Source organism: Balaenoptera acutorostrata, chromosome 1, assembly GCF_949987535.1.
Source record: "Balaenoptera acutorostrata chromosome 1, mBalAcu1.1, whole genome shotgun sequence".
Taxonomy (NCBI): domain Eukaryota; kingdom Metazoa; phylum Chordata; class Mammalia; order Artiodactyla; family Balaenopteridae; genus Balaenoptera; species Balaenoptera acutorostrata.
This window is the reverse complement of record NC_080064.1, coordinates 165,993,372-166,012,259: the sequence shown is the minus strand read 5'-3', so window position 1 is coordinate 166,012,259 and position 18,888 is coordinate 165,993,372. Positions and strand designations below refer to the sequence as shown.

The 18,888-nt window shown below is 38.7% G+C and overlaps 1 protein-coding gene across 12 annotated transcripts in view; it reads left to right on the top strand.

Annotated features, from left to right (window-relative positions):
* ENAH (ENAH actin regulator) overlaps nucleotides 1–18,888 on the top strand; it is a 160,684-nt gene that overhangs the window by 95,132 nt on the left and 46,664 nt on the right. The window lies entirely within an intron of this gene.

Genomic DNA, 18,888 nt, shown 5'->3' with positions numbered 1-18,888 from the left:
TCCTCTGGTGGCAGGTTGCCTTCTCTGAAGCTGTTTCCTTATACTATATAAAAGGATCATGAGAATACCTGTGTTAGGATATCATGGGAATTAAATGAGATAAAGACATTAGTATTTTTAAACTATACAGCAGAATGTTATTTTTTAGTGCTAACATTTAAAAATACACAGAAAATTCTACCATGTGGATTAATTTACTTAGAGGAATGAAAGTGGTAGAGAGACTTTGAAGTTTTCTCCAACCTCTTCTTTGTCTTTACTGCCTGGTACAGATATACCATGTTATGTTCCTCCTCCCCTGTAGAAAATTAATTAATTTATCCATCCTTGGATACATGCAAGGGGAAATAAGACTCAAATCTTGCCCTCAAGGATTCTTCTACTCTTGTAGAGGAGATAAGACACAGTCATAATCCAAAAGAGGAAGTCATATCTGAGGTACGGATAAAATCCTGTGTGAGTATGAGAAGCGGAATGAGATTTCTTTTCACTGGAACAATTGGGGGAAGTGTTGATGATGAGATGGCTTTTTGAGCTGATTTTGAAAGATAGATAAAATGCAGGCATAGGGACATGAGGCGGGGGGGTGGGGTGGGGTGGGGGGGTGGGGGGGCGGGGAGGCATATCCGGCCTAGGAAGTAGCGTAGGAGTACAAAAGTGGAAAGAATGAGCTTGTTGTAGACCAGGAGTCGTTTGATTGGCCTGGTGGGGATTAAAGTCAGAAAGGTAGGTCTGATCAAGAAGGGCCTTTGAGAGCTGTGGGTGATAGAGGTTTAGTGTACGTTTTTGAGCAAGTGGAATGACGTGAACAGAGCTGTACTTCAGAAGGCCAGCAGTGGTTTGAAAAGGGAGCTGCTGGAGGCCGGGAGACAAGCCTTAAGTTTCTGAGTGGAGGCAGAAATAGTAAGAATAGAGAAGAAAATTCAAATAGGAGAGGGATTACAGTGATAGAATCAGGTGCGTTTAAACAGGAAATCACTATTGTATGACTGCTTTATCCCCTTAGGTAAGTTTTTCTTTAAAAAGGAATTCTGGCTGCCCATTTTCACATGGCAACAGTAGAGATCTCTGGGAGAGTATCATATCTGTTTGCAGATAATGTGGGACCTAAAGTTATTTCTGCTATGTGAAGAAAATCAGTAGTTTGGGAGAAAGAGGTGAAAAATGAAAATGTAGTTCAGCATAAGTTTGAATTTTTCCTGCGAACCTGAGTCCAGGTTTTAGAAAGAATGGTACATGGGCACAGTTTTTGTCTGTAAATAGCTTTTAGAGAACAAATATGTTAAGCCCACAGTTTAGTAATTTATTAACAGAGTTAGCATACACGTTATATATGAATGCCCTTTTCCTTGGGAGATAATTCTGTTTGGGTTAGAACAATGATTTTCAACTTATTACCCGCAAAGCTACTACAGAACAACTGATAGAGTTCTGAGATAATTTTCAGTGTTTTGGAAAGCTAAATAAACGATGTACATCATACATTCCAGTGATAGGGTTGTACCTCCTAACTCAGATATTAAGCTTCTTTGTTTGAGACTAAATTTGTCAGCTCTTTGTGGAGATGCTTATTTATCTAAAACCAGTAAGTTCTAATTAACTACTGTTGACACTTTGAAGATCTTGTGACTGTGCCAAAATACTGATAAGAAGAGTTGCAATAGTCCCAGTGCCTGAATTGAACACGACCATTTATATATCTTTGCTTACTTATGGAAGAACAAAGATTAATGATAAATACAGTTCCTTTGGACAAGCTCACCCTAAACATGGAGTCCAAGGGGGTTAGTTAAAATAATAAATGGGTTTCTAGTTGTTGAAAAGGTTGGGAACTACTGAGTTAGGCTTCTGGTTCCTGTGCCCTACCCATCATATCTTATAGCCTCTCTCCCAGCCTTTCTCAGCCAGCGTTACGTAAGAGAGCTAAGTGCTTATGCAAAGTGATTTGGGTGACTGTTCTAACATATAAATTATTATATATATTCATATGTGAATTTTTATTTATAATAAAAGAATTTTAAAGTATTTACTTCATGACTTTTAAGCTTCTAGTCACTAACTGTTTGGGAAAGCTGCTTTGGCTTGACTCAAGTCTGATAACTCAGGTCTGATATTGCATTTTTCATAAGCACAGCTTTAGTCTTATGTTGTGGGACGTAGGATATTGTCCTGCTCCAAAGTGGGATTGATTAAATAACTAAAAGAGACAAGGTTTTTTTGATAAATCTGTATTTCATAATCATATAGAAAGTTATTTTAGCCTGAAGTTTGTTGTCAGACAGACACTATTCTGCCTCTCATTCTTGTTTCTCTGGTAGTTGGGCATCTTATTAATGTATTGTCTGTTACAGGTCTAGCTGGTGACTTCAGTTCTTCAGGCTTATTTTACAGTAAGCTTGAAATTTAATTAATGGTGCTGCAGTGAACTGAGGATGTCACCCGTGATTATTTACATGTTTTCCTGTGTGAGATTAGTAATTTGTATACAGTTACTTTACTTGTATTCCTGAATTTTAATCATATTTGTTGCTCATAAATTGGAGAAGCATTTGCTGGCTGTTAAACAGTCGAAAATTCTGATACCTTTTGTCGGACTTCTTCGTCTTTAAACGGGGATGCAGGGAGAAGCTTTGATAGAATAGAATCTGACTTGTCTGTTGATGACAAGACACGAATTGCAGGAACCACTTCTACTCTCATGAGACCAATCACAACACACAGTGGCAGCCAAATCTGTGGCCCAATTTTTACAGCTTAATTTTTTTCCAATTGAAGTATAGTATATTACAATATTATATTAGTTTCAGGATCACAGCTTAATTTTGGACATGCTTTCGTCGGTCTGTAAGTGAGAGTGTGTACTGTTGGGTTGTCCATGTTTGTATTCAGCAAAGAGCATATGCACATTGGTGCAGTGCCTCTGAATTAACATTGGGCATTCCTGTTTTTATGATCTAGGCAAGATAGAAAAATTCTAATTAATCTTTTGAAGATGGTATTAAATAGTGGTATTTTGACATCAGCTTTTTATATATAAAGAATATTATGACATTGTTTTATTAACCCATTAAAAATTCCTAAGAGGTAGATGATCCCATCTAAAAGAGGAAAAGCCACAGTAAACTGAATTACTTGTACTCCTAATAGAGGTACTATGTTACATGATACTAGGGAAACAAAAATGAATGATTCGAAATTGTTGACCTTAAGGAGCAGTTGTGTAGAGAAGATACGCCATGGTCAGACATACCTGCAAGGCAGTGTAAGTACCATGCATGGTACAGAGTGGTAATTAGGAAGTGGTATAGGCAAATATAGCATGCTACTCATGTAAAGATACCAGAAATAACTCCTTTAAGGTAGACCTGCTATTTCTGTAGGCTTTTGCAATTTCTGAGATGATTCACGTGAGGAAACAAATGACTGCTGTTTTCTGGAAATTTTCAGTGATATTTGGCTATGAAAGTGCCATTCATGTAGGAAGAAATGTATTTTTATTGAGGAGTTTCCTATGCAAATATTGTCCTGATCTTTACTGTGATAATACTATTCAATATACTAAAAACAAAGAGTTACTTTTTTCTTATTCAGATTTAAAGTCACTGGTCTCCATGGATTTAACATTTTCTTTAAGTCTTAGAATCATACATCCCCAATTTGAAGATATTGACTGCATGGGTGATGTTAATTCCCGGGAAACAGGTCTCTAGTGTCTTCCGCAGATAATACTAGAGAATGACCTTATGTTCATAGGAGGTAGGGTGGATTTTTGCATACCTCTGTTGTGTGTACCAAATAATCTTGCAGTGGCTTTCCATTGCTCTTAGAATAGAGTACAGGCTTCTTAACGGGACTCTGGGTTCCTTCATGAGCTGGCCCCTCTTGACTCTGTGTTAACTAAACGCACTCTCCCCTGCTTCAGGTCCTTGCACCTTCTGTTCCTTCTTTCACCACAATGGGACTTAGTGTTTTCAAAAACACTTTAAAATGATAATTTCTGGACTGTATAAATAAATTTGGCAGAACCAGTTAGTGACAGTCCTAATACAGTGACATTTACTAGCAATTTTATTTGCACATAAAGATCAAATTATTCAGTGTCTCCTTCTGCCAGAGGCCAAAAGATATATGCATACATACATTTTTTTTTTTAATTTTTAAAAATCGTATTAAAAACCTATTAATGGGGGGCTTCCCTGGTGGCGCAGTGGTTGGGAGTCCGCCTGCCAATGCAGGGGACACGGGTTCGAGCCCTGGTCTGGGAGGATCCCGCATGCCGCGGAGCGGCTGGGCCCGTGAGCCACAATTACTGAGCCTGCGCATCTGGAGCCTGTGCTCCGCAACAAGAGAGGCCACGATAGTGAGAGGCCCGCGCACCGCGATGAAGAGTGGCCCCCGCTTGCCACAACTAGAGAAAGCCCTCGCGCAGAAACGAAGACCCAACACAGCCATCCATAAATAAATAAATAAATACATACATACATACATACATACATACATACATACATACATACTTAAAAAAAAACCTATTAATGAGATTTTAAAAAATAGTTAGTCAGTTAGCTACTTAGTTAATTGTGCCGGGTCTTAGTTGCCACAGGCCGGCTCCTTAGTTGTGGCAATCAGATATTTTATATTCTTTTTTGTTCCTGAACAAAGGCCTCAGAATCCAGTATCTATTTGATAACGCTCACAGCATAGCTCAGCACGGAATAGCCACATTGTTTTTCTTTGGCTGCTATGTACCAAACAGCCTTTTGTACTGTTTTACCAAATGCATGTATTTAATACCTGTTTTAAAAAACATAGTGAGATCTCAAAACTTGAAATTGACTAAAGTAAGATTCTCTCTGTAGTACTACTTATTTGACCAACAAACACTACCTGATAGCACCGGTGTGGTGCACTGAGCCTTACTCTAGCATATCGGGATAAACCCTGTTGCAGCAAGTGTTCATCCTCCAAGTCCCCAAGGCCTCTCACACACTGCCAGCGAAACTGCTTCCTGCTTGGGAAAGAGTGCCCCAGTTCGTTTCTTCAGAAGCTTGAAGGCTATGGAAGCCCTCCAAAAGGTTAGAGGGCAAAGAACAACTCTAAAACTGGCACATTTGTTTAAAAAAAACACTTGTCAATATTACAAGAGCCAGCTTGCTTTCCCTTGTGACACGGTTTCTTAGGAGGCAAGGGATGTGGCCATGTGACTTGGACAAGCTGTTTCCCTCTGTCTCAGTGTCCCACCTATGAGTGGGTAGTCTGACTAAACTTAATTACAGACATCTGAATAAGGATCATGAACAGTGGCATCTAATTTCCAAAATAAAAACAGGAGAATGAGTATGTCTTTTACAACAGGACGTCAAGTCTACCTCAATGATATTGCTAGCCTTGAGTCCAGTGCTTCTCTCTCAGTGCAGTTGTGCCCCCCAGGGGACATCTGGGAAAGTCTGAAGGTGATTTTGGTTGTCACAACTGGGAGGAGAGAGAGGGAATGTTACGGGCATCTAGTGAGTAGAGGTCGGGACCTTGCTAAACACTCTACGATGCACAGGACTCACACCCACAGCAAAGGTTTATCTGGCCCCAAAAGTCAATGCCTTGGTTGAGAAACCCTGCCTTAGAGCAAACCACGGATACTCATCTTTAGCAGGTAACAGGGCATTTACTACCCACCTGTAAACCTACAGACTTCCCGACTTACACAGCTAATCCTGTGGCAGGAATGAAATAGATAGTGTGTGACCATCTGGTAGTATCTAGGTTTGCCCCTCAAGTCACATGGGACAGTGCTAGAGACTGACATTTTCTATATTGGAGGCCTTTGGCAAGCCGCCAGTTTTCTAACCTAAAAAGTCTAAGCAGCATTATTACAATACACATAATAACACGACAACTCTGCTTTTATAGAGAGATTAGATGTGGGAAAGGAGCTTATCTGACATCAGAAGGAAATGCTTTAAACGCATCACATCTGCTGGTTTGACTGTCAAATCTTGACAGCTGGAGAGGTAGGAAGGTAGACAGGAGAGAACACACCAAAGTTACGGGCCTGCTGAGTCCTGGGGTCTAACCATAATACACTTCGTACTGCCCAGGGTCCAGGGATATGTTCTAACACCCTCTCAGTCACTTACGGTCCATAGACAGACCAAGTGTAAATTCACAATTACCAGCAAGTGTACCAAAATAAGGCAGAGTTAAGAAACTTAAACGCGAGCCCTACCTGGTCTTTTTCTTCTTCATCGACAGAATCACCTGATTTTGCTTTTTCAGGGTCTTCCTCAGGTTTCCGTTTGGCAGGGCTGTCACACACAGTAAGGCCAACTGTTAGCTCAGCCAGACCCTAGACTTGCAGTGGGCACAAAACAACTTATACTCCTCCCTACCAAGAGTACCCTCTGTTTGGAAAGATTCAGGGCACGGACACCCTCTTCCCTCCAAGGAGAAGCCCTTTTTGCCAGGACATTAAAACAAGCTTCGAGCTTAATGTTTCTTTGGATGACAGGTTTAGAATACCACCGTTTTGCAAACCCTAAGAAATAATGGATCTAGACTTTGATCAACGGCTGCTAGAATCACCAAAGAGACATTACATGCCTCTGATGGACAGCCCCATACCGTCAATGAAGTAGCACAAAATAAAGCTGGAATCTGATCAGGACTCTAGACCTAACTACCAGTTGACGGAAAACTGGAGACAAGGGAACACATTCACCACCAAAACGATGCAGTCAGCCAGACCTAGAAGATATTAGACAAAATACCTATTTTCTTTAAATAAATGGCAAGAAAATAAGGAATCTATCACTTGAAAGGCTTAAGGAACAAGTCAACCAAACTCTGTTACACAAGGGGAGGTATGAACACTGCTATATATTTGTTAGTAAGGAACTGTTACACTTTATAAGGCATGTTTTGTCTTCTTCAAAAGACTGTTTGCTAGATGTTAGCAATTATAGCAAAATATGAATAAAAAACTTGTCAGAGAAAGAGACCTTGTCAGCTAGAAATATCGTATTTGTGGATAAGATGACATGTCCGATTTGTTTCAAAGTAATCCAACTGGGGGGACATGGGTGTGTATGGAGTTGTAATCCATTTGGAATAATTTTCACTTGGAGCATATGGGGGTATAGATGAAACAACAGCCAGGAGCTGTTAACTGTTGATACTGGGTGATAGGTACACAGGGGTTCATTTTACTATCCTTGGTATTTTGTGTATGTACATTTGAAGTTTCCTATGCTAAGAGTAAAAATGGATGAGGTCTTCAGAAATGCTGTTCATGAATGTCTAAAAACAGAATATCAAAAGGAAAACCTAAGCAATGTGGAAGTCTGAATTACTAAGTTACATCCTACTAATTCTACATGTGTTTTACCAAAAACAGTTGGCCCCTAAAATGGGGGCTGTCCATTCATTATATACTGACCCCCTTGTGAAATGAGATGTGATGGTGGTCTGCCTGGTAGTTTGCCTTGTAATCCTGGGGCTACATGAGACTTCAGCTGCTTACAGAAAAGAAACAAAAAAGCCACTATGAATAAAGAGTTCACAGCGAAGGTACAGTTCTTCAGCATCACCAAGCTGGTGCACAGACCAGGTTCTGAGGATTAAGTACCCTTCTCTTCTTATTCTAAGCAACCACCGTCTTCATAAAGTCATCAAATTAGCACCTGCCAGTGTGCTAGGCCATTTTAACACAAGCTCTTGTATGAAGGGCCCAACCCTGAGACGGACAAGGAAACAGAGCCTCTGCTTATTTCGTCAAACGATGAAGTGGCCAAGCACCTGACCTGAGCTCAAGTCCCAGGCTCTTATTTTTAAAAATTCCAGAAGAGTTACTCTGACTACCAGCGGGGAAGGAGTCTAAGAATAAATGTTTAGCTTAAACAGGCATGTAACTTACAAGTCATAAATATCAGCAGCTCCTGTTATCTTATACCTCATAAATTCAACCGCATTTGGGGATCTAATGCTCTATAACTTGGTCGAAGACAAAAATTTAAAGTATATATCTAAGCTAGTTAGAAGTATACACAAGAGGGAATTCCACGGCGGTCCAGTGGTTAAGACTCTGCACTCTCACTGCCGAGGGCCCGGGTTCGATCCCTGGTTGGAGAACTAAGATCGTACAAGCCGAGCAACACAGCCACCCCCCAGCCCCCACCCCCCAAAAACTAAAATAAAAAAAAAGATACACAAAAAACAAGTACTGCTGGTGGAGGGGTTGTGTGTGGGGGGAACAGACAGACCCTATGGCGCCGAGTCTGTCCTCCCCTTAGGCGGTACCGGACTCCAACGAGATCAAACGAGTCAAGCGCTCTTACAGTTTGTTTCTCCATCGGACTTGCTTCTCCTGGGCATGCAAAGTTTGGAAACAGGTTTGGGGGACTTATTTTTCTCTGCTATTTCCACTCTGCACTCCTCACCACTTGTCTGGCTCCCGTTTTCTAGACATCCATTCACTTCCCGACTGAAAGCATGAGCTCCGTTCTCCAAGGACAAATCTTTTCTGTTAAACTGTCTCTTTCCAAATCTTTGAGCCTCTGACTTGGCACTCCTTCCATCTGGAGAACTTTTTTGATAACTGCTTTCATCACAGAATGATCAACAAGTGGATTTTTTTCTTATATCCAAAACGACCAGAGTTCTGTTGCTTTCAAGGGCCTTTAGTAAAGCCTTTGTTCCTTCACTGGTGAGGCCACACTGCTGCAGGTCAAGTGCTCTAAGCCATAAATCCTCACTAAGAGATTCTGCCAAAGCACTTGCACCCAGGTCACCAATGAGCGTGCTGCAGCTCAGAGGGATACGCCTCAAGCCAGCCATACAGTCAAGATCAGGTCTCCTGGAACGAAGACTCTCAGCCCAGGTTTCTTCATGCCTTCTGGTAGTCTGATACTTTAAGATCTTGGCCATGTGATCTGCTCCCTGCCATGTCAGATGACACCCCGTGAAGTTTACTGTCTTAAGAGTGGTAGAGTTTTTTACACCTTGACAAATAACCCTCCAGACCACTACTGGACACAGGGAAGAAGTCGGCCGCGCTGTCGCAGCACAGCTTCACCGGTCATCACGGCCCGAGCGCGGCCTCGGGGACGCTGGCTGTGGACACGATGCCCACACCCGCCTGGGGGCCCCGGCTCGCCTCCCGGCCCCTCGGGCGCCCACCGCCCGGCGGCTGCGACCCCGCAGCGTGCGCAGGACCCGCGTCGCAGCCAGAAGACGCAGGGCCACGGGTCCCAGTTAGGCAGGCCCCTCCATGCCGCGCTCACTTTGGCGCCGGCCTCATCGCCCTCCGCGCCGGGGGGCTGCCATTCCGACCGGCAGGCGGCCCCGTGGGCCATACATACATTTTTAAATGTACCCTACAATCTTATTAATCTGGACTAAGATATATAAACAGCTCTCAAATATAGTTAGTACAGTAGTAGTAATTTATAGTATTATTTACATGAATAGATGTTTGAGTCGCTAGAGTTTTGTTCTTAGGAAGCTATAACTTTTTCTGCTCCAAATGGGATACTATTCTTTTGGGAAATCAGCTTGAATTATATCTTTTCCCTCTTAAGTAGGTATTTTGGCCTCAGTTTGGGTAGTACAGCTTTATTTTCAAGTATCATAACACAGATAAGAGCTAGGTTTTCATGACTCTCTGATATTTCCACATTGTCGATTAGTCCAGCAGTTATTTATTTCTCTGCCAATATTTATTTACCCTTTTATTCATTAAAGTATGAATTTGAACAAGTGTCATTTAAAACTTCCTGTAAGTATTTCTTGTGCATTTTATCTTCCTGTGAATAGTGATGCTATGGTCCCTGCAGCCGGCCTGTGGAGTCTTGACTTGCTTAAAAACAAATTCAGCATGAAGTCGTTGCCGGAAGAGATACAACCAGATTGCCTTTCTAGAGACGCCTCCCTGTTTTCTAGAGTCACCCCTCCCTTTAACAGTTCTCTTGTGCCCTGCCTTCTGATGCTTTTTGGTCATGAGGCTTGGGGAAATAACTTACCTTCACCTGAATTTCTTCACACTGGGAATTGGCTATGGACCAGACTTTTTCCTTGCCTTTTTTTTTTTTTTTTTTAAATTTGTTTTTTGGCTGTGTTGGGTCTTCGTTGCTACACACAATCTTTCTCCAGTTGTGGCGAGGGGGGCTGCTCTTCGTTGTGGAGCATGGGCTCTATTAGCGCGGGTTTCAGTAGTTGTGGCGTGTGGGCTCAGTAGTTGTGGTGCACGGGCTTAGTTGCTCCGCAGCATGTGGGATCTTTCTGGACCAGGGCTCGAACCCGTGTCCCCTGTATTGGCAGGCGGATTCTTAACAACTGTGCCACCAGAGAAGTCCCTTCTTTGCTTTTTAAAGAGTTGATTTTTTTTTTTCCTGGAAGCTTGTGGGATCTCAACCTTATAGTCCATTAAAAACTTCAGATATAGATTTCCTGGGTGTTCTGGGATTTCTTTATATTATGCTGAACAAGGCTTTATAGGAACCCCCACTTACCCATCCACATAAAGGTGTTTTTTTAGTTGAAGATGGTTTTATTTCCCTGACTTTTGTTTAAATATTTCTGGTCTTGTATATATCTCCTGCTTCTTTATTATAAAATTATATACAGATTCATTCATTCTCATATTTATTCTCTCCTATTTGCATTATTTAGATGGATTGCTATATGTAAAGGTACTTATAACACATAGTAGGCCTTTAGCGAGTTCTGATTAAGTTGCATTGATTCTGTAAAACTCCTATTTAGTTAAATAAATTTATCAGTCACCTACAGTGTGCCAAGTACCATGCTGGTTGCTGGTAATGGGAAGATGAGTATGGCACGGATACTACCTTTGAGCATCTTGAAGTCTAGTGAGGCAGACAGCTGACTCTAACACAATATAAAGTAGTAACTCACAATAAATTGGAAGGATCTTAGGCTCTACCAGTTTTGGTATTTTACAGTGTGTTTCCTTCTGAGCTCTAGCTGGTATTGAAGTTCTCTTTTTCCCCTCCCCCTGTTTTGTTTTTAAATAACAATGTGTCACTGCTGCTTTTGTAGTTCATTTTTAGAGAATGAGTAGTAAAAGGCTAAGATTTAACGTGGAAAATGTCTAATGAAGAAAGTAAAATGACATAGGATACAGGTTGAACTAAAATATTACCAAGAATATCATTTAAAATACGATAATAAGTATTTTGTGCACAGTTTTCCAGAAGAAGTTGTTCTTTCTCGGGTAACATCTATGGATTCTTAAGAGTGGGAATATGGCATTCCTAATTTAAAGTTTCCTTAATTTTTATAAGTTTGACCACATAGCTGATGGCTTTTTTCATTTTCTTTGTTTGTCTGAATATTTGATGTTTCCTCTAAATAACACACCCTCACGTTTGAATTGTCATATCAAATTTAGACCTACTAATTATGAGTCATATTTTTTAAAGAGTAGTGAAATAAAGATACATATTGTTATGGATATAATTACATTTCAGAGACTGAAGTTAATGATGTTTAGTTTGTAGAACAAGTTTATTTTTATGTACTTGCTGACAGCCCACACCAATAACTTTATTTATATTTAATTCTATTTCGTAAACCCCATGTGAGGTAAACAAACCCAGTTTATCTACCCAGTTTATTATATATTCATCAAAACTATTCTTTTAATAAAATTTTACTTATTTTTGAGTTTCCAAAAGTAAATGTGGACATTTTTGTCATTTAAATGTTAGGGTTGTCCGGGGTTGTTTTAGATAGAAGTTACTTCTTGGTTTTGTTGATGAAATATCACGAATTATTGTCCAGAGAAAATGAGAAGGGCAAGGGCAGTAGGGTTCCCAGGGAGAAGTAGACAGCTGTCCTGGTTTAACTAGGACAGGCCTGGTTTTCGATGAACCATCCTGAATGGATATGTATTCAGAGTCATGACCTAAGAAATGCCTTTGATTTTTGTTTCCTCCTGAAAAATAACATGATGGCAAAGGAACCTTCCCAGACCAGCTCTAGTGTTTGGAAGGGACATCCAGGTGCTGGCTCTGCAGTCCTTCCAGACACTTGGGGTCATGCTGGTATTAGTAATCGAGTCACTTCTTTCATTGTGTACATCCAATTCTCTCGTCAGAACCTAGAGCCAGTTGGAGCTCCACCCGACAAGAACTGCTCTGGGCAGTAGAACTTGGATTTCCAGCACAGCATTTTGTTTTTCTAGCGAAAAAATTTTTTATGATTAAAAAGTTGTGTGCTTATTATAAAAGTTTAAGCAGTACAGAAAATCATAATGAAGAAAGTAAAAATATCTAAAGTCCCACCATCCACGCAATGGTTAAGAATCCACCTGCCAATGCAGGGGACATGGGTTCAAGCCCTGGTCCCGGAAGATCCCACATGCCATGGAGCGACTAAGCCTGTGCACCACAACTACTGAGCCTGCATGCCACAACTACTGAAGCCTGCATGCCTAGAGCCCGTGATCTGCAGCAAGAGAAACCGCCACAATGAGAAGTCTGCACACCACAAGGAAGAGTAGTAGCCCCCGCTAGCCACAACTAGAGAAAGCCCGTGCACGGCAACAAAGACCCAACGCAGCCATAAATAAATAAATAAATAAATAAATGGATTTTAAAAAATGTTTAAAGAAAATTCCACCATCCAGAGGTAATCACCTTTAATATTTTCTGTAATAGAAAAGAAATAGGCACTGGGATATTTTTCAGCTTTATGTTATAAACAATTCTAAGATGAAGAATACAAGCATGACATGGCACTTTTTGTTTTCCTTAATAGCTTTACTGTACCATACAGTTTACCCATTTAAAGTATACAATTCAGTGGTTCTTAGTATATTCATAGAATTGGGCAACTATCCCCACAATCAGTTTTAGAACATCTTCATCACGTGGGAAAGAAACCCTGTGCCCCTAAGTCACTATCACCACCCCTACTCTTACCCCACCCCCATTCCTTCATACCTCCCAGCTCCTGGCAGCCACTAATCTGCTTTCTGTCTCTATGGATTTGCCTGTTCTGTACATTTCATATAAATGGAATCATACAATATGTGATCTTTGGTGACTGGCTTCTTAGCGTAATTTTTTCAAGGTTCATATATTTTGTAGCAGGTATCATGTATGGCAGTTTGAAAAGTAAGTCATTATAAGAAAGCATGTGTTCATGTATCTAGGCATACTCTCTAAGTTTTAACAATTGACTTTCTTATTTTCACAATTGATGTATGTGTGTTAAAGTTGTAGGAGTATGGTATACAGTGAAAGTAATGACTAATACTTAATATTTTTTTTAAATAAGGAGGTTACAACCAAAGCAGAAAGGCCTCCTCATCTTCTTTAGTTTAAAAAACTCAACATTTAAAAACTTGGTAAATTGTGAAAGTAGAATTGTGTAGTAGTTTTCTTTGCCAAATTGAATGTAAATAGAGATGAATGCTTGGCCATTTGTGAAATCTCTGAAGTTTATTCTCTTCGTCCCCAGGCTCAGTTTTCTTGCCCAGCATTGTCCTTCCTTCACTTTTTCCCCACATCCAAGAGCATTACCTTAGAACTGCATACTTTTTTGGTTCTCTTAATTCTTTTTCTCTTACAAAAGTAGGAAAGAACAGACATGGTCTTTGAAAATTTCTGTATTATACTTTTAGAATGAAAACACTTTTCTTGGTTAAAAGAATTTCAGCTCTTTACATGTGGATGAGGAAGCAAAATTGCATGCGTTTCCTTAAAAATGATCTGAGGTGGTCTCATCTCATTGGATTGCCCACCACCCCCAAATGAGCCTAGCCCATGGAATTGGGTGCCTTTATCATCCCCCCCGCCCCAAACTTTCATTTTGTAGGATGTCACACATCTGTTTTCTCTCTGTCTCCCACTTTCTTTCTTGTCTGAATATAAGTTTGTACCACTTGGCCTAATTTTAATGTATGAAAACTTTTCTCCTAAGTCTTTAGACAGATTCTTCATATTTCTTAGAAAATTTGGTATTACCCAATTTTATACTTACGCTTATTATCTCCTTTCAAATTTTTTGAAGTGGATAACTGGGAAAAAACATATATAATTATAAAACTAGAAATAGGAAATAAGAATTCTGAGTGAAGGAGGGAGAAATAATTACATTAGTTGTCTGGGGGCTAATAGTAACTCCAGTTGAGTGTTGACTGCCAGAAAGTTCTAATTAGTACAAAAAGGAAGCGTACTAGTTGACCAAGAGAAGAATATCACAGGCAGAAGGCATGTGCATGTGTAAAAAAGGCCCTGCAGCGGGAGGAGCATATAGCTCATTTGAAAATCTGGAAGACCAATGTACCTGGAGTGTAGAGAGAAACAAAGTATGAATTGGATGAGTTAGGCCACAGCCACATCATGGGGAGAAAGCACCGGAGTTTGCTATTTATCTTAAGATCAGTGGGAAGATATTGAAGAGATTTTACTAAGGGAGATGATTTGATCTGGTTTAGTTATTGAAGTATCACTGGCTGCTGTGGGGAACGGGAGAGGTACAACATCAGAATGGACAGTTTATTTAATAGTCTAGGCTGGTGGTCCCTTAATTTTTGAGCTTATCTCCTAATGCACGTGTATTTATAGCTTATGTATATGTTTGGCGTTGACATATTGCATACATTGTAAAACATGAAAAAATAGAACTGTAAAAAGGATGAGAAAAAAATTAACAGAAATGGAAGTACTACTATGTTCTTTCCTACCCTAGGGTATGTTTAGCATTCTGGGATATATGAATCCCACTTTGAAAACCAAGAGATCATGGAACATGAAGAGTGACAGTGGAGGTAGTTTGGAGAACAATGAGGAGATTGCATTAACAGGACTTGGAAATAGGTTAAATAGTAGTAATGGAAGGGCCCTAGATATCTGGTTTGCATAACTGAATAGATAACAGCACTGGTTAGAGAGTTAACAGATACTCTAGTAATAAGCTAATCATCTTTGTTAAAGTGCATTCTACCTGAATGTGGTGTTTTCTCTGAGCATATATGTACCTAATAGTGCCTTAGTAATGAAATAGAAGGGGGTGGGGATGGTGAGGGGATTTGATCTATGCTCATGAGGAAGAAGCAGAGAAATGAATGTGGGACACAGGTTACTCTTACCTTTAGAAGTGTTAGGATATGGCAGGATTGGTAAGTTATAAACCCCTCAACTTCTAGTTGACTCTTTCAGTTTCTTTAGCTGGAGACAGTCACTCATTCCACATCTAAAAGTAAATGGCTTACAAAACAGATGTTGGGCTGATGCTATTGCCAGTCAAGCCTAATCAATTATCAACAATTTATCAACTGTTAGCAGCCATTTTCATTCTTGCTTAGAAGGGAATAAAATGCATTTGAGGTCCTAAGTTGGGGGAGAACTAAAGAAATGAAGAGGGGCGGGGAAACCCAGTCATATAAATAGTTTTGCTTAAGATTCAGTAATGAAAAAAAAAAAAAAGAGAGCAGTTCTATATGATATTTTTTTCACATGTGGCTATAGATGCATGATACCTCATTTTTTGAGATATATAACAATTTTCCTTTATTAAAAACTGCATATATTTTAAAACAAAATTTGAAATTCTTTTGAAAATGTTTTAAAATGCCACTTTAAAATTATCATCACTTTGAATAAAATTTACTATTTGTAATTCTCATGTCTTTTAGCACAGTGCCCTGAAAATATGGTACCTTTTTCCTCCCAGTTTTTTTGAGGTATAATTGGCAAATAAAATGGTAAGATGTTTAAAGTGTACATGGTAAGATGTTTAAAGTGTACACGATGATGATTTGATACACATATAAATTGTGACAGGATTTCTTCCACTTGGTTAATTAACATCTATCACATTTATTTTTTTTGTTTGGTTGATTGGTTGTTTTGTTTTGGTGAGAACATTTATGTTCTATTCTCTTAGCATATTTCAATTATACAGTACAGTGTTATCAACTATGTTATCAACCGTGTTTTACATTAGATCTTCAGTCTTTATTCATTTTGTAACTGATAATGTGTACCCTTTTGCCAGCCTCTATCTATTTCCCTCACCCCCCAGCCCTTGGCAACCACTTTCTACTCTCTGTTTCTATGAGTTTAGCTTTTTTAGGTTCCACATCCAGGTGATTCCATGCAGTCTTTGTTTTTTCTCTGTCTGGCTTATTTCATTTAGCATAATGCCCTCAAGGTCCATCCATATTGCTGCTAACAGGATTTCCTTTTTCCTATGGCTGAATAATATTGCAGTGTGTGTATATATATATACTGCATCTTCTTTATCTGTTGATAGACACTTAGGTTGTTTCATATCTTGACTATTGTGAATAATGCTGCACTGAACATGGGAATGCAGATATTTCTTCAATATCCTGTTCTCAATTTCTTTGGGTATATACCCAGAAGTGGGATTGATGGATAATATGGTAGTTCTATTTTTAATTTTTTGTGGAGTATCTGTACTGTTTTTCATAGTGGCTGCACCAGTTTATACCCCATGGTGCCTATTTTTGAACACAGGCAACCATACCACTGCAGTGTCTTCTTCCATTCTATTCTGTATACTTTAGAACAAACAAAAACACATTTGCTTTCATGCCTTCTCAAAAATGGTTATAGTAGAACTTTGCAATCATGAGGATAATACCTGGGGCCCTAATGATGGTCAGAAGTATGATCACTGCTAATTTGCATGCTATGCTGTGCTCACGCAACAGACCAGCTTTCCAGAGAGTACAAATCAAATTAAAACCAGCTGTAAGCAAACATTATCTCATTTAATCCTCAGAAAAAATGCTGAGCTGGGTAGTTTCCTCATTACAAATTTGAGATTAACTCCTGGTGGTGGAGACCTCTAATGTTAAAAATGTGAATGCTGAGGGTCTACTATAGTAATTATATATTGCAATAAAATACAGTAATACCAATCAAATGACAGCCTGTCATTTTCTCCTACTAATATCTCACCCAAGGTTTGTGTATTTCCTTGCTTGTACAAAATGCCTAATGCTAAAGGATGTTAAAAGGTGGGGAAAAGCCTGAGGGATAGCTGTTTTACAAACTATATTAGAAATAAATGAACAACCATGACAAGACTATTTCAAGGTCAGAGTAGCTCATAAGGATGGTCTTTTTTCTTTTCTAGAAGTCTAATATAGATGTTAAGTTTTGATTGTTTGATGCATCTTAACCGCTTTAGTTAACCTCTTTAGTTCATGCTTTCCTTTAGGGTGCATCCTTATTTCTCTTAGCCGTAAGCCTATTTTAATACACTGATTTAAAGAGAAGTGTCTTTTTTTTTTTAACTGAATTTACTCAATCTGTACACTGAACATTCTTTTCCCATATTCCACCCTCCTCCCTCAACTGAGTGAAGAAAGGGTTAACAGCATCAGTATTAAGCAGGGAGTGCTGCTAGCCTTATGCATATGATGGAATGAATAATTTAGTATCTTCGGGAAATGCAAACTGCAGTAGAACTCAAGCAACCTTATCAGAATTTAGATAAGTATTTTACGGTATGGTATGAAGTAAAAGTCAGTAGAAAGAATATGTTTAAAGATACCAAGTGCAAGAATGTTGCATAATAGTTTAAACTGTGAGAAGATTGGGGATTTTGGGTCTTATGTGGTAGTAATGTTTTACCTGAATTCTGACGATTGTCAGATGACTTTTTACCAAAATGATCGGTAATGGAATGTGGCAGTTTCTTTGCTGTCAGAGATGAGATAATTTCTCAGGTTTTTCCTGTAAGTTTTTAATATTTTCCGTATTTTTTTTCCTCCTTTAAATGTGAATGAAAGGAACTGAAGGGTAAAACCTGAAGACTAGGCATGTTTATTTAATAAAGGCTTTATAGAAGTAGTCATTTACAAACATCGGTAAGACAGATTTTTTAAAAAGTTTAAACAAAATATAATTATTGAAAATCTTCTAAATGGTTTATCGTCTTTGGCATGATCTGATTAGGCTAGTAGACATTTTATATGTATGCCTGTGGTCTTTTTTATGTCATTACTGTAAATATTGTGCATGCGACTTTAATAATAATTGATTAAGTGGGTGGAAGTACTTAGGAAAGGTGACATTCAACAATCTTATTTATTTTGTGTTTGAAAATATCTGCTGTATTTAATATCTTTAAAACAAGGCTTAAACATAATTGGATTATATTAAATCTAATTTCTAAAAAACAATAAAAAATTCTCCTATTTAAGATTTATTACCATTTTCAGGTGTGCATTCTTTAAATATAAATTGGTTTGGTTCTGATTCTATGCAAACTTTTAGTTAGCATAAATTGTATTATTTAAGAATACAGTTTTAAGGGAAATCTAAATTACTGTCTTGTTTGCCTTTATGTAGTCTTTCTTAAGTCAATATATTTTTAACTTGTTTATTGTTTCTTGATTAATACTAGTGGAAAGAGAAAATCTTTCCTATGCTGAAAAGAATTTCTGTAGTATTTTATTTATAGAAAAGTACTGATGTAAAGTTTTGAATGTCACTAATGTAAAACTAAAAGAAATTTAATTTTTGTTTTTCCCACCCCAGTTTTGAGTGTCACCTTGCTTTTGTAAAAGCCTTTCCCCTTTTCATAAATTATCATCTCCTTCTCATTGAATTTTTTCACTTAAAGAGAATTTACCTCATTAATACTTAAGGTAAATTTTAGTATAGGCAACCTAAATATTAAATGGCTTTTTGAGGTGGCCACGCATTTTTTAACAAGATTTTGTCAAATTCGTATGCATATATACATATTGAAGAAAAAAGGAAAATAAAATGTGGCTTGATAAAACAATGAATAGTTTTACTGTTTTTCAAAGATGAAAAATGAAGATATTCTTATTTGACATCAATGAATATATAACACTTTAATTGCTGGAGGCTGTTTAAAATGGCT